At 37.6% G+C, this 27,004-nt stretch overlaps 1 protein-coding gene across 1 annotated transcript in view; it reads right to left on the bottom strand.

Moving 5' to 3' along the window:
• LOC126248619 (intermembrane lipid transfer protein VPS13A-like) overlaps positions 1-27,004 on the bottom strand; it is a 764,418-nt gene that overhangs the window by 249,978 nt on the left and 487,436 nt on the right. The gene's annotated exons all lie outside the window — the stretch shown is intronic.

Here is a 27,004-nt window from a genome sequence, read left to right as displayed (position 1 = left end):
AATATTATATACAGTATGATGTAAAATTTATGAAAAGGAATTACTTCATAAAATATTTTAGTTTCAATGCTACAATTGATAAGTACTAGTTCTGAATGTACAGTTAAATTTATTTTTTAGAAACATTTGAATTTATTAATTATTTTGACACTTAAAATTTCTATTATTCAAAAATGGTTCAAATGGCTCTGAGCACTATGGGACTTAACATCTATGGTCATCAGTCCCCTAGAACTTAGAACTACTTAAACCTAACTAACCTAAGGACATCACACAACACCCAGCCATCACGAGGCAGAGAAAATCCCTGACCCCGCCGGGAATCGAACCCGGGATTTCTATTATTAATTACGCAAATCCTGTACTGTTTACCATGTTTATTTCTAGATGCATTTACAAAATAATAATCAAAATTAATAATATAAAGAACACTAGCAGGAATTCATTTGTTACGAAAAACTGTAAACCCTTTGGAATATTCATATTTACGCAAAGTGAGAGAGTCTGTGATGAAGCAACCTGGGATCTCTTTACTTCCTCTCTTGTTTTGCCTCCTGCCTCGTTAAATTCATTTTTTTCATTTTTGACTAATTATCATTAACATGCATGAGTATAATTAGAGTTTTCATAACAGAGAAAGGTTGGCCCTCAGTCTTAAGAAATATAGCATCAAATCTAATTTTGTCCTTAGTTTTGTGTATGTAATCAATTTCCTAATTTATTTTGACTATTCCTAGTTAATATCTTTGGTTATAGGGTGAAATCAGCAATTGTTTTGTGACTATTGTTGACTTATAAACAAATATAAATTCTGTACTAATTATAAACATTTAGAAGAAGAACTACAAGGATTCTTAAAGTATTTATGTGGCTCTATTCAAAAACATATTAGCAAATTCAGACCTTAATTAATTCCAAAATAATTACCGGGTTAAAAGTATTATTTGCATAACAATATCTGTTAATTTCATTATTTAAACAAATAATTCAGCCTAACCTTTGTGACAGAAGGAACTGTTAATGAGAAAGAATTTTTTGATGTGTTCAGTTAATTGAATGAGTTATATTTTAATTTTAATTTCTGTAAATTAAACATAGTTTCAGTACCTATTATTGTGAGGATATATAAAAGCCTGATTTTTGGTCCTGAGACAGTCAGTCCATTGCCGATTTTCAGACAGGAAGTCTGTATCAGAATAACAATAATACAGTAACTTAACAGTGGAATTAGTGTAACACAAATAGGCCATGTGTTAAAACAATGACAGTTTCTGTGCAATTTATTTGAGAAATAGTGTCACACGTACCTTATTATTCTAAGGAACTGTGAACAGTGTGGTTATGTTTTTACTGCTCATTGATGTTCAACAGCAAACTGTTGTAGCAGTGTGTGGATGTTTGCCTGCAACGTATTAATGATGCTTATTGAAATTTACCAACAGTGAACTGGCCATATAGCTGTGTAATATTGGGGTGTTGTGAACAGTGAAAGTACAGAACTTTCAAACACAACTGTGCAACAGTCAGCTACATCATTTACAGTAGTCAGTGTTGAACTTCTGACCCCCCTTCCCCTCTTTTTCAGCCAGTATAACAATACAGTACATTGACACCAAGGACTATCAACGAAGAAACAAAGCAGGCGAACATCACAAGTCGTAAGCTTGCCTCTGATGTGATCAGGCATATTTTTGTATAATAAATGTGAACAATGTAATTTAATGTGAAAAATCAAAATACTCTATGATATGCTAAAATGTGAGAAAATCAGTGGAAAGTTCTACAACAACAATCTTAAATTTATTTAGTTCAAACCAACTGGAAGGACCTGATGTTAGATTTTCAGCTTCAAGAATCAGACCCCTAGTAAATAACAACTGGAGCCATCTCAACATGACAAGCTACATGTGGCTGCACGAAAAGTATTATTCAACATGGTGGTGTTGCTATTAGGGTTCCTCTGAACCATAATACATAGGTAGTGGTCATCCACTGTAGTAGTAGCCCTTGGGCAGCATGAGCGAGGCATGTCATCAACAGTTCCTGTCTCTCTGTATCTCATCCATGTCTGAACAACATCACTTTGGTTCACTCTGAGGTGCCAGGACACTTCCCTTGTTGACAGCAAATGTGATCAAACTGCGGTATTGACTGCTTAGGCATGGCTGAACTACAGACAACATGAGCCTTGTACCTCCTTCCTGGTGGAATGACTGGAACTGATCGGCTCACCGGACCCCTTCCGTCTAATAGGCACTGCTCATGCACGGTTGTTTACATCTTTGAGCAGGTTTACTGACATCTCTGAACAGTCAAAGGGACTGTGTCTGTGCTATAGTATCCACAATCAACATCTATCTTCAGGAATTCTGGGAACTGGGGTGATGCAAAACTTTTTTTGATGTGTGTAAATCAAAATCAAGTCCTAATCTGAAGGCAGGCTCATCAATTAAGTTCAACACTCAGTACTGAAAGCATGTTTATTACTGACACCAATGTACATATGGAACAGAAATGACCTTCTGAACAGAGAGTACAACTATTTATACAAACAATAAATACTTCATACTATTGTTATTTATGCAAACATCAGATATTCCAGAATATATACAGATTATAGTTTAAGAAGATAATTCTAAACAACAAATAATTGTTGTTGGTTGGGTTTGGAATGGCAGACCTAAGCAGAGGATGACACTAACCACTATGCCACACCGAATGTGCCACAGCTCAAGATTTGCTCTCTCTACTGGAGAAGTAGTGACTGACTGTTTCAGACGTTTTCAGTTGAGTCAATTACAACATCCTGGATTTAATTCTAGACTATGGTCCTCTGTGCAAAGGCACTGGCATATCCTTATATTCCAGTCATGTTGTTACATCCCCTTCACTATGATGAGAATCGAAGTTAGCCGCTCCCATGGAAGCTCTGTGATTGTTTATTGAGTCTTCAGTTTCGTTGAACCTCTCATCATCGATCCACACCTCTGGACTATAGTAGGACTTCATATGGAGGACGTGGATGACATCTCTGCATTTTTGTCTTTTTGACGAATGGTTATAATTCTCAACTTCAAGTATGAGAGCTGATAGTCATTGAAGGATGCAACGAGGGCAGTTCAATAAGTAATGCAACACATTTTTTTTCTGAAACAGGGGTGGTTTATTCAGCATTGAAATACACCAGGTTATTCCCCAATCTTTTAGCTACACAACACTATTTTTCAACGTAATCTCCATTCAATGCTATGGCCTTACGCCACCTTGAAATGAGGGCCTGTATGCCTGCACGGTACCATTCCACTGGTCGATGTCAGAGCCAACGTTGTACTGCATCAATAACTTCTTCATCATCCGCGTAGTGCGTCCCACGGATTGCGTCCTTCATTGGGCCAAACATATGGATATCCGACGGTGCGAGATCGGGGCTGTAGGGTGCATGAGGAAGAACAGTCCACTGAAGTTTTGTGAGCTCCTCTCAGGTGCGAAGACTTGTGTGAGGTCTTGCGTTGTCATCAAGAAGGAGAAGTTCGTTCTGATTTTTGTGCCTACGAACACGCTGAAGTCGTTTCTTCAATTTCTGAAGAGTAGCACAATACACTTCAGAGTTGATCGTTTGACCATGGGGAAGGACATTGAACAGAATAACCCCTTTAGCGTCCCAGAAGACTGTAACCATGACTTTACCGGCTGAGGGTATGGCTTTAAACTTTTTCTTGGTAGAGGAGTGGGTGTGGCGCCACTCCATTGATTGCCGTTTTGTTTCAGGTTCGAAGTGATGAACCCATGTTTCATCGCCTGTAACAATCTTTGACAAGAAATTGTCACCCTCAGCCACATGACGAGCAAGCAATTCCGCACAGATGGTTCTCCTTTGCTCTTTATGGTGTTCGGTTAGACAACGAGGAACCCAGCGGGAACAAACCTTTGAATATCCCAACTGGTGAACAATTGTGACAGCACTACCAACAGAGATGTCAAGTTGAGCACTGAGTTGTTTGATGGTGATCCGTTGATCATCTCGAACGAGTGTGTTCGCACGCTCCGCCATTGCAGGAGTCACAGCTGTGCACGGCCGGCCCGCACGCGGGAGATCAGACAGTCTTGCTTGACCTTGTGGCGATGATGACACACGCTTTGCCCAACGACTCACCGTGCTTTTGTCCACTGCCAGATCACCGTAGACATTCTGCAAGCGCCTATGAATATCTGAGATGCCCTGGTTTTCCGCCAAAAGAAACTCGATCACTGCCCGTTGTTTGCAACGCACATCCGTTACAGACGCCATTTTAACAGCTCCGTAAAGCGCTTCCACCTGTCGGAAGTCAATGAAACTATACGAGACGAAGCGGAAATGTTTGAAAATATTCCACAAGAAATTTCCGGTTTTTTCAACCAAAATTGTCCGAGAAAAAAAATGTGTTGCATTACTTATTGAACTGCCCTCGTATATAAATGCAAGTAGTGCTTTAGTAATTTTTATGCACAAGAATAAAAAGTCAAAACCAAGTCTCCTAGGCTGCATCTAACTGGCTGGTCCTTGGTGTTGTAGTGTCCTCAGTCTTCTTCAAGGGCCACGAGGGTCTGTATGTGAGCGAGTTGCTTCATTCATCCTGGTGATGTGGTGTTTCACATAGTCATACTGAATATCATACACTTCAAATGCAAACAGTATTCATGTTCATTTTGGCCTTGTGATTGTTGAGCAGAACAAATGGTATGAAGCACGTAGAATATTGCTTCACTATGTTGTATGCAAATGTCACAACAGAAGTCTCTCTTTTCAGTATCAGTGTATATCAAGAGCATACTTGCCTGTGTCTTGTTAAAGCATTCTGTGAAGCCATTTGTCTTGGATGATATGCAGGTTTCATCCTGTGGATGATGTTGCAGTGTGAAATTACCTCTGATATTAGTCTAAACTGGAAAACTTTTCTGTGATTAGAGGTAATCATGCAGCATGTGCTGTACTTAAAAAAGGGGTGTTGTTCAAGGAACTTTGAAATTTCTGGAGCTTTGGCAGCTGGTACAGTTTTATGACAGCAAGGTGGATGATGTAGTCAGTGCACAGTATTATCCACCAAAAGCTGTCTGTCAGCTTTTGGAATCTGCCCAAGATGTCAGTTCCAGTTCAGTGGAATGGCACTGCTGCAGGTGGAGTTGGTACCAGACTCACCAGAGGTAACTGTATCATGTGCTTTCATCACTGGTATTCCTTACAGAGGCTCACATAGGATCACTAGAGACCTGTCCAGTGATACTTACATCTGATTCTCTCTAATTCTTCATGAATTCCTGATAATCCAGGGTTAGGGCATCATGGAAATAATTAAGAACAGCAGTCATAGATGAGTTGGGTTGATGAGCAGTCATTTCCACCCCACTGGACATAGTCCCTCTTATGCAATGCTCTGGTAATTAACCAGCATTTTTGTTTGGTTGATTTCTTCATGTTCAGGCTCCTATGGTTTTTGGCAGAGCTGGATTCCCTCTGTTCATAATCACTGTCATTTAATGCATTGATGACTGAGATTTCATGGTTCAAATGGCTCTGAGCACTATGGGACTCAACTGCTGAGGTCATAAGTCCCCTAGAACTTAGAACTACTTAAACCTAACTAACCTAAGGACAACACACACATCCATGCCCGAGGCAGGATTCGAACCTGCGACCGTAGCGGTTGCGCGGTTCCAGACTGTAGCGCCAGAACCGCTCGGCCACCAGCGGCCGGCTCTGAGATTTCATCCACATTGTTGTGTTCTGTTGAAGGATTTCTTGAAAGCCAGCCTGCATCCTTGGGTTTGCATTCACTTTTGTATACCACTGTGATGTCATTTTCCTGAAGCTTCAATGTCCATCTCGCTAGTTGACCCAGTGGATTCTTCAGGCTAGTCAGTCAACATAAGGAATAATGGTCCACCACTACGGTGAATGGTTTGCCAAATAAATATGGCCAAAACTTGCTGAGGGTCCAAACAACTGCAAGGCACTCTTTCTCAGCTATGAAGCAGTTCACTTCAGTCTTGGGGAGCACTCTGGAAGCATAAGCTATCAACTTCCTAAATTTGTACAAGAACTGTCCCTATTACAAAACTGCTAGCTCCAATGCATAGTTCTATCTTGGAAATATGTGCATACAATGCTAGAACTGAAGAAGACGTTAGCTCCTCTTTAAGTACAAGGAAAGATCTTTCTTGTGCCTTGTGCCAAGAAAATTTTTAGTCTCTCTGCAGTAATTCTTGTGAGGGACATGCCTTCATACGTAAGTCTTTTATGAATTGCTCAAAGTACAGGGTGACACAGAAAAAGAGGAACATTTCACAATCCAATAAAACTAGAAGTCATGAAGGAAAGAAATTGCACCCATAGTAATTGAAACCTTACAACGTTGCCATTTACGAAACACTGATGGTATTTATCAGTTTTTAAAAATTACATCCTTTAGATGGCATCCTCCTGTACGAATACATTTGTGAAATCTGCTGTTGAGATTCCTCATTGGCCGCTGCAACATCTCAGCTGGGATACTGTGAATTGCATCCTGAATTCTCTGTTTTAACTCATCCAGGGTTCTTGGTCAAGTCATGTTGACTTTACTCTTGAGGTAGCGCCACAAGAAAAAATTACAAATGGATAAATCTGGTGAACTAGGGGTCCAGGGAATGTTACCAAATTGTGAGATCACATGGTTACCAAACAATTCTTGCACATGTATGATGTCACTTAGTCCTATTGAAATCAGGCTTCTTAAATGTTTACAAAGTTGTTCAATGCAGGTGTAACAACAGATCATAACATCTCCACATAACGATCGGCATTGGCAGTTATTGTGTTCCCCTGTTCATTTGTGAAAACATATGGTCCGATAATCCCATGTGATGAAATGCCACACCACACCACACTGTTACTTTACTAGAGTGTAAAGGGCACTCATGAACATCGTTAGGATTTGTGTTTGCCCAGCAGTGGTAGTTCTGTTTATTCACATAACCTGTGCCTCATCTGACATTCACAACTTGTTTAGAAATTCATTGTCATTGTCTATTTTTGTTATCATTTGTTGACAGAATCCTAATCATAACTGGTAATTGTTGTCCTTCAATTGTTGCACCATCTGTAGTTTGTAAGGATGAGATTTTAAATCAAGATAAAGAATTCTGCGAACACTCTCCCAGGACATTCCAACCACTGCTGCTTGCTTACAAGTTGAATGCTGTGGTCTCCGTAAGACAGACTCACATACAACATCAATGTGCACTGGAGAACACACACATCTTAGTTGTCCTGTTGGTTTCTTCTTGAGGGCAGACCCAGTCTCTTCAAAGTTATTAATTCAACATTTTATCACACATTTCGAAGGAATGGCATCATGACGTCTTAAATTATAAAAGTGTCGAAACTCCCTCTGTGCTGCTACCAAACTATCATTGCTCAGTCACAGGTAGACAAAGCGGAAATGCCATGTGCCATACTTATTTCTCACAAGGACCACAGAAGAGGGCTAAGGATGCCTTGAACATTTAATGATGTCCTTTTGCAGCATCTTCTTCACTTCCTCACACATTCTCCACTGTCCAGCTGGATAATTGGTGGATGATCCCCAGTGTTCATACAGCACTTTACCATAGGCTGCTTGGCCTGTCTTTTCTCTACTCCAAACTAGAAAGCATTCAAAAATAGATGCCAAATGGCTGTTGTTCCTCAGTCAAGCCAGATAATATTAGAAGTTTAACAGTTTCTTTCACCCTTGCACTGTCTGTAGTGGTAGTGGAGAATGATTCTTCATCAATGACACTAAGCTGCCCTTGCTGAAATGGTTTGGCTCTCCCTATGCATACGCCTTTAGGGTTGAGCTGTGGCTACTTGTGACAATTGATGCAAATAGTGATCTCAAGTTCTCATTAGGCACCAAAAATGCTCATGATAATCACTGGCATGTAGATTTGTTTTGTTAGCCTGAGTAGCTTTTTTGCAACTGACAAAAGCTGAACTGAGCATCTTAACTGACTACTGGAACTCGTCTCATTGATGATGGTGAGATAACAATATCTTCAATGCCTAACAACCACTAAGAGCTAATTTTGTTATGGGTGCTTGTTGGAATGGTTATGCCAATTTGGAGCTCTGCTCCTCCACTGTCTAGGACTGGTTGTGGTACATGCAAGAAGTCCCATCTAAGTATAACATTATGACTACCTTCTGACAAAATGTCAAATTCCCAGGGCTGTGCTCTATTATTGATGGTTATTCTTGTAAAAAGTGTTCCTATTGGCTGGACATAGCTGCCATTTTCATGTTTCAACACAGTTGATTTTGTATCATGGAACATAGTATTCCTTAGCTGACATCACTAAGTGTCCAACATCACAGAAAAGCGAGCTCCCGAGTTTACTGAAAAGGAAGCCCCTGACCTAAGTAATGCCTCACCAGTTTGGCCAACAATGCTGATGTCAATGAGATTTACTTGCAATTTACTGGATGTTTTCCATGAGGTATTTGCAGCTGTGGTAGACTCACCTCTATAGATGGTTATCTTGCTTAGCTTTCCTGTATTTGGTGGCTAGGTGAGAAACTGGTATCTCAGTAAGGTGACAGTGAATGGCTGCAGCATGATGTGGAGCCATCTCATCCAGAGTATGGTGGAGGGCTTCAATCCAAAGGTTAGCTATCAGTGTGGCATCCCTTGCCAAAAGAGCTTGGTAAATGCCTTCTGTGACTCGTTACATCAGGTGTGACACTTACTCAGGTTCTGTCACATTATGATTTACAATGTGGCACAGAGCCAATATCATACCACCTGTTGTATTTGGTGGCTTGGTGGAATTCTTTCAGCCATTTCACTGCATCCTGACCAGCATCTCTAGAAAAACTGATGGGTGCTGTTGTTTTGGAATCCATCTCTCTCCTGCATGTATGCATCTTAGGACTGATGTACTGTTTATATGCTGGCTCCTGACCATATAGGTGATAGCTTCTATGTTGCCTAGAGCCACTGTGATGTAGATTTTTTTGAAGTAGTCAGCATATCCATCAAACTTTGTCATGTGTAAACCATAATCAAGTCCAAATCCAAAGGCAGGGTCATCAGTAGAGTTCAACACTTAGTACTGAAAGAATGTTTATTACTGACCATCACACAGCCAGAAGAGAACTGACCTCCTGGATTGAGAGTGCAGCTATTTAAACAAACATTGGATATTCCAGAATATATGAATATTACAAACATAACACATTTCAAGAACTTTCCAGAATTGATCAATTTTAAACAACAAATAATTACTGCTGGACATGTTTGAACTAGTGGCCCACAGCACACCAGATAGCAATGCTAGCCTCCAAGTCAAACTTCATGGACCACAGCTCACAGCAACATTTCTACATTTGAATCTAAGGATATCCAATCCTGAACCACACATATATAACAAGAAAGATGATTAAGGAATTAAAGAAATATGAGTACACATCGGAACATACAGGCAACTTACTTTCTATATATGATGCAATGGTAGCCTGGTTAGTGTGACAAAAGTTGTAATCCTAATAATGAAATAAAATGGGTATCATCGTTCATACAGCAGTTACAGAATTGGATGCTCATTTTCTACATGTAAATGGCTGGTTTTATATATTTTCCACTGAAAAGATTGAGTATTAATAATTCCACCTACAGTTGATGAAACAGTTAAACATTTGAAGGTTATACATCCAGTATCAATTATTTTGTGAATTCAGCAACATATTTAACATTTCACGAAGAACAAAACTTTATTAGTGAGAATATGTAAGTAATGGTTATCAGGACTTAATTTTGTAGGCAAATGTTTTATCTGAAGACAAGACAGTTACCACAGTGTTTTATTTTATAAACATCCAACACTCCCATGAAAACTGAACGGCTTGTAGAGTAGGTTCAAAGTGAATCAAATGAGTAGGCTAAAAGGAAACTGAAGCACACTACAATAATAGTGAACCTATGATACGCTCCTTAATCATTTCTCATTCATATTTTAATGAGTCGCTCTCTCTCTCTCTCTCTCTCTCCTCCTCCTCCTCCTCCTCCTCCTCCTCCTCTCCTTTTAATAATTAGGAATATCAATACTAGCCACAGCCTTACAGCACACTTATTTACTGATTGTATTTGTTGCTAAGAACCCATTTCCGTTTGAGAGAAACAGAGATATTCACAAATGGAATACTAGATGGAAATTTGTTCTGGACTGCCCTCATGTGAAATTTGCTGTAACTCTTAAAAGAATGAAATATTAAGTTGTAAAACTCTTTGATATTATACTCATGGAAATAGTATGTCTGGCAGAGAGAGAGGAGCTTTTCATAACAGTTTTTCTGTACTAGCAATCACATATTGAATGTAAATATCAAAGCAAAGCACAGCTGCACTGGCCTCAAATGGGCCAATTGAGACTGACTGAATGCCATGTCATACTCAGCCAATGGCATCATCTGGATGTGCTATGGAGGGGCATGTGGTCAGCACAACATTCTGCTAGACATTGTCAACTTCCAAATCCTTGAAGCCACTATTTCCCACTCAATTAACTGCTCAATTTGCATCATAATGCTGAGTGGATGCTGTTCCAGTCCTTACACCATGGAATAATCTCTGGCAGTACCAAGAATCTAAGTCCAGTCCTCCACATGGCAGCCATTAATGCTGACCACTTAGCCATTGGGATCAATGAATGTATATAAGCAGTCAGTAAACCCTGTAAATAGCCAGCATACAGACTTATTTCAATATTTCTTTTAAGGAGTTTGAAGTACTTTTGTGCAGTTGATATATCTGGTGGCATAATATTTATCAAGAATATAATCCATTGCATAACATACAATGTATTGTGTAAGTGATGTAATTTAAGAACAGAGCAAAATACTACCATAGTTTGCATTAAATGTTCATGTAACTGCAACAGGCAAATGCTTCAGTTTAATTTCCAGAAGTGAACAACATCTAACTCAGACGCTTGGCTTATGTGCAATACGTCAACAATAGGCTTGGTTCTGCCACAGTGGGCTGCACATATGTTCCAAATGTTCAGAGGATGCTCGATCAGGAGTTAGCAGTTTGGGACAATCGGCAGTTGTTTTCTCATGAAGCCAACATAGGTTTTCTTACCATTTGAACATTTCATAAATTAATAAAAGACCCTGGGCCCTAACTAACAAAGAAAATTGTCGTGAATTAGCCAAATATATCTCACAACTTCTAAATTACTCACAACCAAGTATGAGATTTCCACATGAATGATACTTCACTACCACCAACTCAAGAATAAATTTGGAGTCACATTAAAAAGCTCAGAAATAATAAGTCATTGGGCGAAGATGGAATTGTAGCTGAACTATTGAAGAATCTTGTCCCAATTCCTTAAAAGAGATCACTCAAATCACCAATGAAATTTGGCAGACAGAAAAAATTCCAGAGGATTGGAAATATGCACTAATTCATCCATTCCATAAAACTGGTGAGAGATCAGATGTAAAAAAAAAACTACAGAGGCATTTCACTTTTGCCAGTCACTTACAAAATTTTGTCTGCCTGTGTTCTAAAGAGCGCACAAGAACAGTTAGAACATACAATTTCAGATTACCAAGCAGGCTTTTGACCTAATAGATCAAGACTGGAACAAATCTTTAATCTTAAAACTATTTTTAAAATTAAAGCAATCAGGTCAAAACCAATAGTCTGCATCTTTGTTGATTTTAAAAAAGCATATGATTCTATAGACGGACAATCTCTATGCAGTATTCAAGAAGAACATGGACTAGACATCAAAACTTAAAAACTGAACAAAAAGACCCTGTCAGAAACCAAATCAAAAATTAAACTCATAGAAGAAATTTCGGAATCATTCTCAATTAAAACAAGAGTAAGATACGGAGGCGGACACTCGCCACTATTACTCAACATAGTTTTAGACAAAGTAATGAAAGAATGGGAAATGGAATTAATAAAACAAAACTTTTGGAAGCCAATTGAACTACTTAGCATTTGCAGATGACTTGGCAATTCTAACCAACAGTGAAGAAACAGCAGTAAAACAAATTGAGACCCTCAAAGAATGTACAGAGAAGGTTGGCCTGCAAATCTCCATTGAGAAGACTGAATTCATGTGTTTCATGTAAGATATTCTGAAATTTAAAACAAATGATGGCGAAATCAACACAGTCAAACACACTAAGTACCTCGGCAAAATTACTGAACCAACATGAATTGAAGAAATAGCACAAAAATCAGATTTCAGAAAATCAAGGAACCCTCTGGATTTTTTTCAAATTTGAATAATAAAAAATGCCTGTCAAAAGGCTCTAAAATCAGACACTACAACACAGTAATCAAACCAACTGTCACATATACAAGTGAAACACTCTCATTGAATCGAAAACTAGATTTACAAGAAAGTAAGAAAGCAGAGTGATAGATTATTAGAAAAATTCTGGGACCACAATACACACAAATCAATACAGACTGCAAACCATTGACACAACAGAAAACATATCAAACATCACAATTAACATCAGAAAGAGACGAGTGAAGTTCTATGGACATCTAGACAGATTACTTGGAAACAGACTACCTAAACACCTGTTGAACTCTATGACATCTCTTAAAGTATCAGTACCTTGGGCAACTGAAGTTAAGAAGGATTTGACAAAAGTAAAAATAGACATAACAAACACATCAGACACGGATATATTCAGAAGCAGAATTGATAAGTGGAAGTTTATTCCAGAGATGGAACCACGACCATAACAACCAAAGTGGACTGAAGAAGGAAAGAAGGCCATCTCAGAGAAAATGAAGAAATCTTGGGAAAATAAAAAGACCCTAAGAAAGATTGAAAATCACCTCCTGATTAATCTCCAATGGGGACATTCACTAATAATAGTAATAATAATAATAATAATAATAGAACCTATAGCTAGTTGTGGTCAGGTAGAGATCCAACGAGAAAGCCTGTAATTGAGAGAAAAGCTGCTATAGAAGTGACTGACCGAGAGACACAAATTTTGAATAATTTCCTGGAGCTGTTCTAGAATGAGTGTGGTGGGAACTGTGCATGGGTTTCAGTACGTGATGCTGGGAGTTTGAATAGCAGAAGTAGTAGTAATTAAGCTGTCCAGCAAGTGATACTTTGTGGTCCAGAAAAACCTACAGTTCATATGTATGGATGAAATGAGGCTCTGAAGGGATTTATAGTGTTCAGACTAAGATCTATTGAAACAGAGTGTCCTGATAAATAATCACGTGGGGAAGCCTGTGGTTACAAAGATTAGACTTTTCAAATGTAATTAAATACAATAACTGGTTTGATATGGCAGTTTGATTTTCATATCTACTGTCTTTTTCACAGTTACATTCATCCCTTTCAACACTGTTTTGTGGGACATAATACATGGATAAGTGGAGAGAACAAATTGTGTTTTAGCTTCCAATCTAGTGGCTGGATCTGTATAATGTTTGGAGTACCAATCAAAGTGCTACAAAACTCACATTATGGGAACAGGAGTTGTAGCCATTTATCCTCACATTGCAGGTCAAAACAAGTTTGGTGACACATCTCCAATAGAAATAATGACAGTTCAGAACAACACTTTTCTTTTGCATCTCAGATATTAATTTTGACCCAAAGAGACTATTCAAAAATTGAGAAGGATGCCTTGACTGTAATTTACAGAGTTCAAAAATTTAGTCTTCTTATATGGAACAAAGTTTCATTTGATTGCAGACCATAAGTCACATCCTTGCATGTGGTTACCTGATAAAACTGTGGATTGGCTACAAAGATGGGAAGATGGACACAACAGCCATGCAGTTTTCAATACTACATACATAATCATATCACAGCACAACATTTGAATGCTGACAAACTTTTCTCTCTTGCACAGGTCCAGACATTAAATTTTATCCACAAAAAACATTGTATTTACAACTACATCATATTTTAGAAAACACAATGGACAACTTTACACTTACAGCAAAGGAAGTCACTGTCACCACAACCAGAGAACCTACCCTAAGCTGAGTCCTCTGTCACATTCAATGAGAGTGACCAGACTGAGTACCAGTGGATGCCCTTTAGCACTGAGCACCTTCCATTAAATATGCCAGCAGCTCAACATAATACAAAGTCCTGTGCTGATCACAGAGTCTTTAGAATGTACAGTGATAATTTCAGAAACACTTCATCTGCCTGTCCACAAATTGCTACACCAAGGACATTGGGGTATTTTATATGGAAGGAATCATGAAGAAGGCTATGTATGGATGCAATATCTGCTGAAAACAGCAGTCATTACCATCAGTGCAGTTCTGTCATGGACAATATTGCAGAAGATATGGAAAGCGTCCACAAAGAATTTGTTGAGCCTTTCCTGAACTTGAAGTTGCCCATAGTAGTAGATGCCTAATTAAACTTCTCCTTGGCTGTTAGAATGACATCAATCACAAGAGCAGCAACCATCAAAGCACTTGACACCATCTTTACAACAGGGGGAAGAAGGAACTGAGGAAAAGTTATTTCCTCCAGCAATGAACTGCAATTTATTTGTGCCACATTTAAGTAATTCTGTCACAGGTATGACATCAGACATCCCACTACTACTTCTTTTCACCCAGCTTCAAATGCTATAGCTGAGTAGTTAATGATGATCTTCAAGACATAGATGCAGAAGGTGCTCCAAACTACTCTGTCAGACGGTTTCCTAACAAGTTCGTGGTCACATACAGATCAACTCCCATGAAAGGCACAGTGCACCGGAGATCCTATATGGCAGTGACTACAGGTCGTTGCTGGAGCTCTTGCACCTATCACCTCCAGTTGCATCACCAGGGTGACATTTGTACCACTCAGAGCTAAGTGAGAGCCCTCAAATTAATATGTAGGTCCAGTTGGATGCCAGACAAAATAGTACATTGTCAACAATGGCAGATGTTCCCCACTGTGCCCCAAAATCTTAGGACCAGTTGAAGCCATAGTATCTGAAGGTTGACTCATCACTGTCTCTGTCACTGCTATGAGACCACAGCTGGTCCAGTATAACATCATCACCTCCACAGCAGAAGTACATCTGCCCATGATTCAACTCACCACAGTCCTGATAAATTTCACAGTCTCTATCCAAGCTGGAGAATTCAGGTATACAGGTGTAGATGCTAGTGGAAAGATAGCCCCCCCCCCACCCCCCTGTGCAAGACTCTACTGGAACCTACATCAACGTCCTCAGTGCTAAACGTGGTTCTATTGCCATCAATTGGAATGCCAAAGGATCTTATGGCAGGGACTTCCACAGCTACTCCCCTCAACACTCAGCCAAGTTCTGTACCACACATGGAGACCCACTGAACTTGTGTTAAAGGAGGGGGGGAGGGGGGGGAGGGGGGGAGGGGGGGGGAGGAATATTGCAGCCCTTCTGCATATTAATAAAATAATAAAATGATGGGACAAATTTACGTGGCACATCTAGTGACAACATTGAGGATAGCACAGGTGGTTATCTCCAAAGGCTATAGACAACTGTGCCAGGCATGGATATGGTGGGCCACACCTATGGCTGAAACTCTAAGTTAAGAAGGCCATCACTGCCTAGCCATGTCAGTGCTGCATTTACCTTGGCTGCAACTCATCTTATAGTTTACCCTATGCATTGTTATATGCTTATCGAACGTCATATTTCTACTGGATTGCTCTATGGATTGATTGTGATACTCTGATGTTTGACCTGATGTTTGATCTTTGGCTATTGATATAGCTTTTGAGGTAGTTTTGTGTATATGTATTTGCTCTCTTGGAGCTTGTGATTATTTGCTGTAATAATGTATAATTTTTATGAAACAATAAAATTTACACTCATTTGACTGTGAAAATTTACAACATTTCTTCTTCTTTTCATCAGTTTTGAGTTATGGTATTTGAAATTGGGGAACTGATGTTTATTTGTTTATGTGCTATAAAAGTTATTTATAAATTAAATTTTCAGGATAAAGAAACTAAAGGTTTTACATAATTCAGTTGCAAATACAAATCTTTATTTCTTTTAAATGTAAAGCTTAAGGTTTAGAAATGATATTATGAATTGTGGTTTAGGTATCAATATTATGATATACATTTTCAAACCTGGTGGTTTGTTTACAGTATATATAGGCAATGAATCAAATATTTATTTTCTTGCATAGTTATTATCTTGTTTATTTGTATCCTTAGACAAACTGAAAAATAAGTGATATTATTGGCATTTTTATAGGTGTTTCACCAAGATTAACTTATAAAGACTGAAAGGAGTAAAGACAATAATTCACTGTACATCTGAGGTATTGAGAGACTAACAGCACTCCAATAAGACAGAAAATGTTTCAGATGATGTCCTTCTTCAAGCAGCACTATAGCTTGACTAATTGCGATGCTAGTACGATTTCATCAGACAGGGCAATGTAACTACACAGTAGTGTGTGTGTGTGTGTGTGTGTGTGTGTGTGTGTGTGTGTGTGTGTGTATGTGTGTATGTGTGTGTGTGTGTGTGTGTGTGTGTGTTTACATGCATGTTCTCTGCTAGTTAGCTCTGAGAGAAAGATATTGTCTAAAAGCTTAGCAATATTCTGTTTATGTGCCTATCGAACAGTCAATGCCTCAATTATATGGTGAGTTATCACCTTTACCCTTTCCAATACTTGTATTCCACCACGGACTCTCCATTACCATACTCATATAGTTTAGATTTTCTTGGCAAGACTAAGTCACCTGCAAATGTCATCTAGATGTAAGCACTGAATCACAAACAAATACCTTTTTTGCAGGTGGTACTAACATCTTCCTTACAGGGAAGAACCCAAGACATCTACATGCGAAGATAAATAAAACTTCAGAGCAGCTAAATGGCTAGTTTGATGAAAAGAAAAACTTCTGGATAAACACCTCTGCAACAATAAACTCCAGTGGAATTACATCATCAAAGGAAACAAAATTTTTAAGCATATGGCTCCAACATAATTTTAAATAGCAGACACATAATCAAAACAAATGAGACACTGAAGAAAGTATGCTACAGCTTATATTTACATGCACACAAAGATAGGTTCCATACTGTTCAAATTGAAAGAATAGCAATTCTACACCACATTACTTATCATCCCTTTGACATATTTATCCTTGGTTATTAACAGTCTTTGATATTTTTTCCTTCTTTTTATACAGTTTGGTTGTAAATATATTGTTGTTATGAATGTCAGATATTGTGTTCTTTATTTTTCTTCAGTGGATAAATCAGTTAAACTTAAATGCTTCTTGCTTGCAACCATGTTGTGCAAATGGTTGTCTCAACAGGTTATGGGTCCATAGATGGAAAGCAAATGGAAGTTAAAATGTAACTACTGTGCAAGCAGTTTTGTATTTCTGGTTTATGATTTTGGAATGACAAAATGTCAGAAGAATACGAAAGCCATTTTTTGATGGAAGCAATTTTGGAAATCGAAATTTCAAAGTAGAGATATGTTTGACAAATTATATCTGTTGGTTCTCACTTCACACGAATACACAAAAGAGTGAAGCTATTAGAAAGTGATGTAGAAATGAAAGTGCTGAGAAAGATAAACAACTCAAGAATCTCACGAAGCATGATAAAAAGTGAAGGTCAGGAATAAGAGAATGAATTAGTGAAAAGCGTCAGTCAAGAATAACAGAATGGACTGCGGACAGCCATTTGGAATTCATGAAAGACTGTCACAGTGCATTTTGAATGCGGAAAAACATGTGCAACACATGTGAAAGCAAAAGCATCACTAGACAGTTACTTCTATATAAACAGCAACAGCAATTGAAGTTCGGTCAAACAAAAAATACTTTGACTGAGTATTTCTTAGAATTCAACAAGTTGATATGTGATTTCTGATTGACTGGTGTGACAGTAAAAGAAACTGATGATGTGTCATCTTCTGTTGACAGTGCCACTAGAATACGATACCATTGTAACTGTATTAGAGACATTACCCTCAGAAAATCTGGAGTCCAGCTTAGTGAAATATATGCTCATAGATCATGAAAATAAGCAAGCAGATAATAAGAAGAAACCTGCAGTAGACTGTACATTTTTCAGTCATGGCAAAAGTCAATGGAAAAACAAATTTGCAGATGTAATTCAGGAAGAGAAAAATGGTTTAGTTTTAAATATTATAGCAGCAATGAACTTAGACGCAAATGAACTGACAGTAATAAAAGAAACAAAAAATAATAAAACTCCTTGCAAACTTAGTAACTTGTGAATCTTACGAAGTTTCTGTTAGTTCAGATGCATTTTGTTTTTGTACTAGTGTTTTTAATGAATTGGTTCCATGGTATTAAGACCCTGGTGTGAGTGAACACTTTGTGAACGATTTGAAAGATGTTGATTATGTGGAAATGCCTGAAAGACCAGTAGCGATAAACACTGCAAAATCTGGATCTGTTTTCAAGGCAATCCAGCTCAGGGAAGTTAATGTTACCAGCTATACCAACAGGAAGATAGTTCCAATTACAATCAAAAATATATTATTTGTTCCTGGACTGACTCACAATTTGATGTCATGGCACAGACTGGAAACAAATAATTTCAAAGTCATATTTGAGAATGGAAGAACAACTGTTCATAAAGAAAAGAACATTGTTGACATGACAATAGAAAATGAGGCAAAATATACACTATAAAATTCTCCAGAAACTCCTGCAAGGTGTTTCTTATGAAAACACTGCAAATCTGGCATCTAAGGTTAGAAAAGTTGAATTACACTGATCTAAAGGTCCTTCTGACATATGTGGGAGGAATGAACATTGAAGATCTGAAGACACCAGAATCATGCAACATCTGCATGGAAGCCAAGCAAACAAGACTTCCACCTAGTCAGCAGAGGAGAAGAACAAAATGTCTACCGGAACTAGTACACAGTGATGTAATGGGTCTTGTTACTCCCACAGTCTACAATGGAAACAGGTACAGCATTGCATTTATAGATGACTATATCCATTTTACAGCTGTATATGTGATGCAAAATAAATTTGAAGTACTGGCACATGTTAAACAATATGAAGGAATGGCAACACCTCATTTGAATTTGAGGATTAGAAGATTCCACTGTGATTATAGAGATGAATATCTGCCAAGTGAGACTAAAAACGTCTGTAAGGGGAATGGTGCATTAAAATGAGTTTCTTCTATTCTGTGGTATGGTGAAATGCCAAGGTTGCAGAAACTGGAAGTGTTTAGTTGTGCAGCATTTTTATAACTCCCTGCAGAAGTGATTGCTGAAAAGTATGATCCCAGAATGAAGAAGTGCATCATGGCTCGATATTGTGTTAATGCAGGGCCGGCCATAAATTCTGCACGCGTGTGGTGCTCCTGCACATGTGCAACTTCCGGGTCACAGCGTGCACGCCGCAGCCATCAACGTTCATGTAGTGCATGTTTCTACGCACAGATGTCACTTTATCCACTTGCTGGGATACTCTGTACCGGTGCATTCTAGTGCTCTTTCCTCAGCTTGCAAGCCAACCATGGGAAGGTATTTTGCGTATTAAACATTTAAAATACTGTCACAGTCTACTCATTGAGACGTCTACTTTTATGTTAACAGTTTAACCCCCAGTTACAAACCGTGTTTTTTTTTTTTTTTTTTTTTTTTTTTTTTAAGGCAGCTTGACTGACGGCACGTAAATACGCGTAATGTTTTTGATCCAGTATTTAAGAAAGAGAGCACTTACTGACTTCCAACGAACCTTATTCATGATTTCAAATAACATTAAACTAATGCAAGGTTTCCTATAACTAATTCTCGGTGCCATCAGTTACACCCACATAATTTATGTCTCACTGACCTCTGAACAGAATAACCGCAGACCTCTCGATGATCACCTGTTATTTCAATACCATTATTGCTATATCTTTCATCAGTTACGTCTGAAATCTGCATAATAACTGACAATTAGATGAATGTTATGTTTTATCGACTTCAGCTGAGCGTAGCCCTTCACACATTAAAAAAAAAAAAAAAAATCCCTAAATGTGAGTATACATTGGAACAACCGATTTAATGACCAACTTTCCTGATAATAATGTAACATGGAGCAGAATGAGGCGATAATGCACAGTTAGTATACAATAATTTTTAATTATGAAAGGAATAAATCCAAACAAGTTTATCACTGGTCATGAGAATTGATAATCGAGTTTATGTGTCTCATCCATTTTCTTAAGGACATTTAATTTTGCTTGCCGTTCTTCACTGTTGAGTACACTACATTCGTCTTTGTGATATTCATTGTAGTGTCTTTCAATTGAAAACTTACGCTGGCCACCTATTATTCAGCGGCACAGCAAAAATTGTGAGTTTTCACCAACGGATACAAAAAAGAGTTGCAGTTCCCAGTCATTTTAAACGACTGAGAACATATATCTCCCGTCCTTTGCTTTTCACAGTAACTGGCATTTCTCAGTACTTCTCTGTTAAGGTTATGGTTACCAGGGCTAAACAAGACTGGGTATGTTGCGCTCTTGCTTGCACCACATAAACAGGGAAGTCGAGCCACCGCTGTTCATTTAGGACACATGTCTAATAACAGATGTCGCTGTAGCTCGCTGTCGCACACGTGCGCACATGTGCAGCACTTCCGCACGTCTGCACACTGTGCAGCGTTTGGCCGGCCATGTGTTAATGGATATCAGCTATGGTGTCCAAAAGACAGCTGAATCATTCTTGGAAGATATGTCAAGTTTGATGAAAATCATTGATGAAATTATCATCAATAAAGGAAATGTCAATGGCTGCAGAAATGACTCAATATCAAGCAAAAATCAAGCTGAATGTGTTAAAGCTCCTGAAATCTGCAGAAGTGCCACAGAAAGAAAGTACCCTGTGTGGATGGAAGACTATGCTGCATTAGCATTAAATGTAGAAATGTACATTGAGGATGTTCTGGAGACTTTCAGTGACATTTACAATGGCAGAAGAGGTGCAAGTAATAAACAAAAACAAGACTGGATAGTATGTGAATTACCTGAAAACAGGAAGGCTATTGACACTAAGTGGGTTGGTAAAGTGAAATGTGATGAAGCAGGCAACATTAGTACTTCTAAAGCTAGACTAGCTACTTGAGATTGTTCTAAAAGAAGAGCATTTGTCTATACTAACATGTATGCTCCAATAGCAAAGTTGACAACTCTGAAAACATTCCTCACTCTTTATGAATCGTGAAAAATTGATTGCACATCAGATGTATGTAAAAAGTTCTTTTTTCATGGAAATTTAGATGAAGAAATCTATGTAAAGATACCTGCAGAATTTAATGTAGAACCAGATACTGTATATAAGCTAAAAAAAGCAATTTATGGTTTAAAGGAGGCTTCAAGTTCTTGGAATTCAATTTTTGATAATTCTGCTAAAGATTCAGACTTTGTTCAAAGCAGTGCTAAAGGATGTCTGCATACTTACAGAACTGAAACACTAAGGTTTATGTTTTGTTACATGTAAATTTCATTATCATTTTAGGTAATGATAAGATGAAAACTGAAGAAATCAAACCAGCTTTAAGAAGTAAATTTAAAAAGAGAAGATTTGGGTGATTTTTAACAGTTCTTGGAAATTAAGATAGATAACACAGAGACTTGAATAATTTTGAGCCAGAAAACTTATTTGGAAAGTCTGTTGAAGAGTTTTGGTATGAATGAATGGAAGCCCATCATCACAGCTATGAGACTAAATTACAGAGAAGTAGAGAATGATCTAAGACTGCATGAAACAGTACCATACCAAGAATTAACAGGATGTTTGCCTTATGTAACTCGAATTATGTTGTTAATTATTTCAGCCATCATCTAAGTGATCCAATGAAATCATGTTAGGAAGTTTTAAAGAGAATATTGCATTACATAAAAGGCACATGAGATTATGAGATGCATTATAAAACAATGAAACTTCATACTAGCTTATGCTGATGCTCATTGGGACCATTGTTCAGGCAGAAAATCAGTTAGCTACCATTTTTACAAAATCCTTGTACAAACAAAAATTTGAAAAATTGTCACAAGGATTAGGAATATATGAAGTTATAGATTAGAAACATATAGAATTGAGGCAGAGTGAAGGAATAGTAATTCTATATCACACTCCTTATGACTGATTTGATATATAATTGGTTATGAAGCACCTTTGATTTCTTCCTCCTTTCTTATACAGTATGCTCATAAATACATTGGTTATCCATATCAGATATTGTGTTCTTTATCTTTCCTCAGTGAATAAATCAGTTCAAGTTAAATGTTTCCTCCTTGCAACCATTCTGAAAACATTTGTTGTGTAGGATTTGCTGTAAAGATAGAAAGATAGTGGAACAGGAGGAGAAGATTGCTGCCCTTCAGGTGGAACTAGATAAAGCGAAACAAGATCTAGGAAGGTTAAGGGGGGAGAAGGGAAAAGAGATGTTGGATGTGACAAAGGTTGTAGAAGAAATAGATGTAGGACATTCTCAGACAGTGTGGTTGTGAATGTGGAAAACAGGTTTGATCTGTTGTCACAGCTGGAAACTGATGAGCCACAAATAGATGAAGGGGTAGACAGGACACAACAAACTTTCAAAAAGTGTTTGAAAAGTAAGAAGTCAGAAAAAGCTGTAAAGAAAAAGAAAGTTTGTTGTTAGGTAGTTCATATGGTAGAGGTTTTGGCCAACTGTTGCAGGATGAACTAGGGCGAGGTCACAAGTTTTTTTGAACCTAGTGCAAGTCTGGGTCAGGTGATAGAGGATGTAGTTTCAGTTTGCAAAGAGTTCAAAAAGGAAGTCACTGTGGTAATAATGGGTCGGGTGGGTAACAGCATAGATAGGAACCCTAATTATTCAATTGAGAGTGACCTGGTAAAGATAGCTTCAGCAACGAGACGTACTGGTGCTGGGCTTGTGTCTGTTTTGAGGTGTCATGACTGGCCTCATTTAAACTCTTCTGTTAGGAGAGTTAATTTAGAGGTGGAACAGCTGCTTGGATCAGATATGGGGTCTCATATCAGTGTGGTTCCTGTTGACTCTATCAGCATGTGGGACTATACAAGGCATGGCCTTCACCTCAACAGGAAAGGGAAGGGAAAACTGTCTGGGCTAATACCAAATAACTTAAGGAGGGGCACTGTCACAAGTGGTACAGTTCCAGTGGTTACAAGTGACAAATCAGCAGTTTTTTTAGGGTAGGGAGGGCAGAAACAAAAGACGTTCAGAAGCAGGCTGAAAATGACATTCACATTGATAAAACAGGCTGCCAGAAAGCAAATTTTGATGTTACACAATTCATGCAGACAGCCTCTGATTGAAACTAGAGAAACTCAAAAATTGGCAGGAAAATTAGGTTCATCCAGTTGTAATTCAGCCAGTGCACAAAATCAGTTATCGTTATTGCATCAGAATATCCAAGGACTAAGGGGTCAGCTTAATGAGTTGCTTATTTTTGTTAAAGAATTACAGTTGGACAAACCAGTTGATTTAATCTGCCTCTCTGAACATTGTGTGACCACTGGTATAGACATGTTAAATGTTACAGGATTCAAGTTAGCTTCTTACTTCGGTAGAGAAAATATGGAGAACGGAGGCATTGCCACATTTGTCAGAAACTATTTTGATTTCAAGAATACTGATTTTAATAAATTTTGCTCAGAACAGCAGTTAGAAGCTCATGCAACAGAAGTAGTGTTTCATGATAAGTCCTTTATAATAGTAGGTATATACAAATCAGCTTTAGTAAATTTTAACCTCTTCATAAAAAATATGGAAGCTCTGCTGTCCCCTCTCTTGATAACAAACAAGGAAATGGTGGATTCTGGTGACTTTAATGTGGATTTATTGAATAGTTCTGCTAGTGAACAATTATTGCAGTCAGTAACACTATAATTCAATTTAGTTCCTACTGTCAACTTAGCTACTAGGATATGTAAATGCTCTGAGACTGCTATTGATAATATCTTTGTAGATAAATCTAAGAAAAAGGTCATATCACAAAAGCAATAGTAAATGGGCTATCTGATCATGACATGCGGCATCTTGCGTTAAATGTTGAAACTTGTCAGGATAAAAAAACCTGTTAAATCTGACTACAGGAGGTGTAATAAATAAGTAAAAAATTGAGAAATTCAGGAAATTGCTCAAAGACATGAAGTGGATAGATGTTTACAATACTTCAGACTCAAATGGAAAATACAAAGCATTCATTAATAAAGTTAGTTCCACTTTTGAAAATTGTTTTCCCCTAAAGGTAACTCAGATCACATAGAAGCCCAAAAGCAAACTGTGGATTACACAAGGAATAAAGATATCATGTGGGACAAAAAGGAGACTGAATCTACTATCTAGTAACAGCTCTGTTGTTACAATTGTAATGCATTACACAGAATACAGCAAAATATTAAAGCAAGTAATCCAGAAATTGAAACAGCTTTATTACGAGAAAAAGATAATTACATCAGGCAACAAAATAAAAACAGTATGGGATATAGTGAAGACAGAAACAGGTGGGGCCAAATAGGAAGAGGGTCAGATAGCTCTAAAAATAAGTGAGACATTGTTAAGAAGTGCATGTAATGTTGCAAACCTCTTAAATAAGTACTTCATTTCTGTTGATGATAGCTTGGGGTTATTAGGTTCGGTGAACAGTGCAATAGAGTTTCTGAGACCAGTCTTTAAAAATAACTTCAGTAAAATGGAAATGACACTCACTTCTCCCAGAGAAGTAGCATCCATCATAATATCCTTAAAATCTAAGTATTCTAGTGGGTCCGATAACATATCATCGAAGTCAAAGAGGGCTCATGCGAGTTGAGTTCTATCTTAAGTTATTTGTGTAATAAATCTCTTATCAGTGGAACATTCCCAGACTGGCTAAAATATGCTGAAGTTAAGCCTCTTTACAATAAGGGGGATAAAGAGATACCATCAAACTATCAACAAATTTCATTTTTGCTGGCTTTCTCAAAAATATTCGAAAAAGTTGTGTTCAAGCATCTTCTTAAGCATTTGACTGAAAATAATATGTTGTCCAAGTCACAGTTTGGATTTCTTACGGCTTCTGATATAGAGAAAGCTATTTACACTTACAGTGAGAATGTACTTCTGGCATTTTCTGTGACCTGTCAAAAGCCTTTGACTGTGTGAACCACGGCATTCTCTTAAGTAAATTTGAATATTATGGTGTCACCAGTAATGCTGCGAAATGGTTTGAGTCTTATCTATCTAACAGGAAACAAAGGGTGTCATTGCAAAGTACCTGTGCAGTAAGCAGTCAGTGTTCATCTGACTGGGAATTAATTACACATGTGGTGTTCCTCAACGTTCCATATTGTGTCCATTGCTTTTTCTTGTATACATTAATAACCTCTCATCTGTTAGATTGCCAGATGCTAAGTGTGTTTTGTTTGCATATGATACAACACTGCAATAAATAGAAAGTCAAGTACAGATTTAGAAATAGCTGCTAACCAAATTTTCACTGACATTTCTGAGTGGTTTGAAGCTAACCCACTGTCATTAAACTTTGAGAAGACCCACTATATGCAGTTCAGAACCTGTAAGAGATTTCCTTCCAGCATAAGTATAATATATGAAGACATGCAGATTGAAGAGGTTGACAGTGTTAAATTTCTGGGATTACAACTCGATAATAAATTCAAATGGGAAGGGCATACCACAGGACTGCTTAAGCACCTAAACAAATCTGTATTTGCAGTGAGAATGATAACAGATGTAGGAGATGTAAGTATAAAAAACTTACATACTTTGTTTACTTTCATTCTGTTATGTCATATGGGATCATATTCTGGGACAACTCATCAAACCGAGCAAAAGTTTTAGGGTGAAAAAGCATGTGATAAGAATCATTTGTGGTTTAAATTCATGAATATCACGTAGAAACCTGTTCACAGAAATTTGTATTCTAAACACTGCTTCTCAGTATAATTATTCTGTAATGAAAGTTGTTGCAAGTAATACATCTCTATTTCCAACCAATAGCTCAATACATAGTACCAATACTAGGAATAAGAAAAATCTACATGAAGACCTAAAATCACTTATCTTGGTCCAAAAAGGGGTCCAATGTTCAGGAACACACATTTTCAATTAACTTCCAGCAACCCTTAAAAATTTGGTATCAGATAAAGTACGGTTTAAACAGAGTTTCTAAAACTTTTTGATAGGCAACTCCTTCCACTTTATAGATGAATATCTTAACAGAGACCATTATGCCAGCTTAAGTAAAAACGTCTGTTAGATTTCAGTTTTGACAGCACTTGGTCACAACAGTCAAGATTAGGTACTTTGCGTATGATAAATTTATTAGTACTGCATAACAATGTTTCATTCTGACAGCGTATTAATTCTGTAAATAATAGCTGTTCCAGTTTACTGCATTGTGTTCAATTAATTCAACAATCTCCTGACAAATGATCATGGTAGTAAGTATTATATTCAAACGTTTTATTTTTTTATGTTATACTTTCTGACATGTTCCACATCCATGAGAATCATCTCTTTTTGGGTCTAGGGGAAGAAAACTGAATCGAATCAAATCAAATCAAATCTCAATGCAAATTGCATACTTTGCCCAATTCCACAGCATTATACAGTATGAGACTGTATTCTGGGGTAGTTCTAGTGCTAGCTCAGTCATCTTCTTGACAAAAAAAAAAGGCTACGAGAGTAATGCACCGTTCATGGCAAACATATTCCTGTAGGTGCCTCCCATTCTCCTGCAAGTTTATGCTAGAAACATGTAAATATGTGAGGAAAAATTTAAAAGAGATAAATAAAAACTTTAACATAAATGAACATGATACCAGACAGAATAATAAACCCCCATGTCCAGTCAATAAGGACATCAGTCTTTAAAACCTCCACAACAAAAAAGTTAGTGCTATACAAATGTACAATGGTTTGTCACATAAAATTAAAGTTATTTCCTAATTTTCACTGTTCTATAAATCTATAAAGTCAT

The sequence above is a fragment of the Schistocerca nitens genome, chromosome 3, assembly GCF_023898315.1.
Source record: "Schistocerca nitens isolate TAMUIC-IGC-003100 chromosome 3, iqSchNite1.1, whole genome shotgun sequence".
Lineage (NCBI taxonomy): Eukaryota > Metazoa > Arthropoda > Insecta > Orthoptera > Acrididae > Schistocerca > Schistocerca nitens.
The sequence above is the reverse complement of the archived record's forward strand: the minus strand, read 5'-3'. Positions and strand labels throughout refer to the sequence as shown.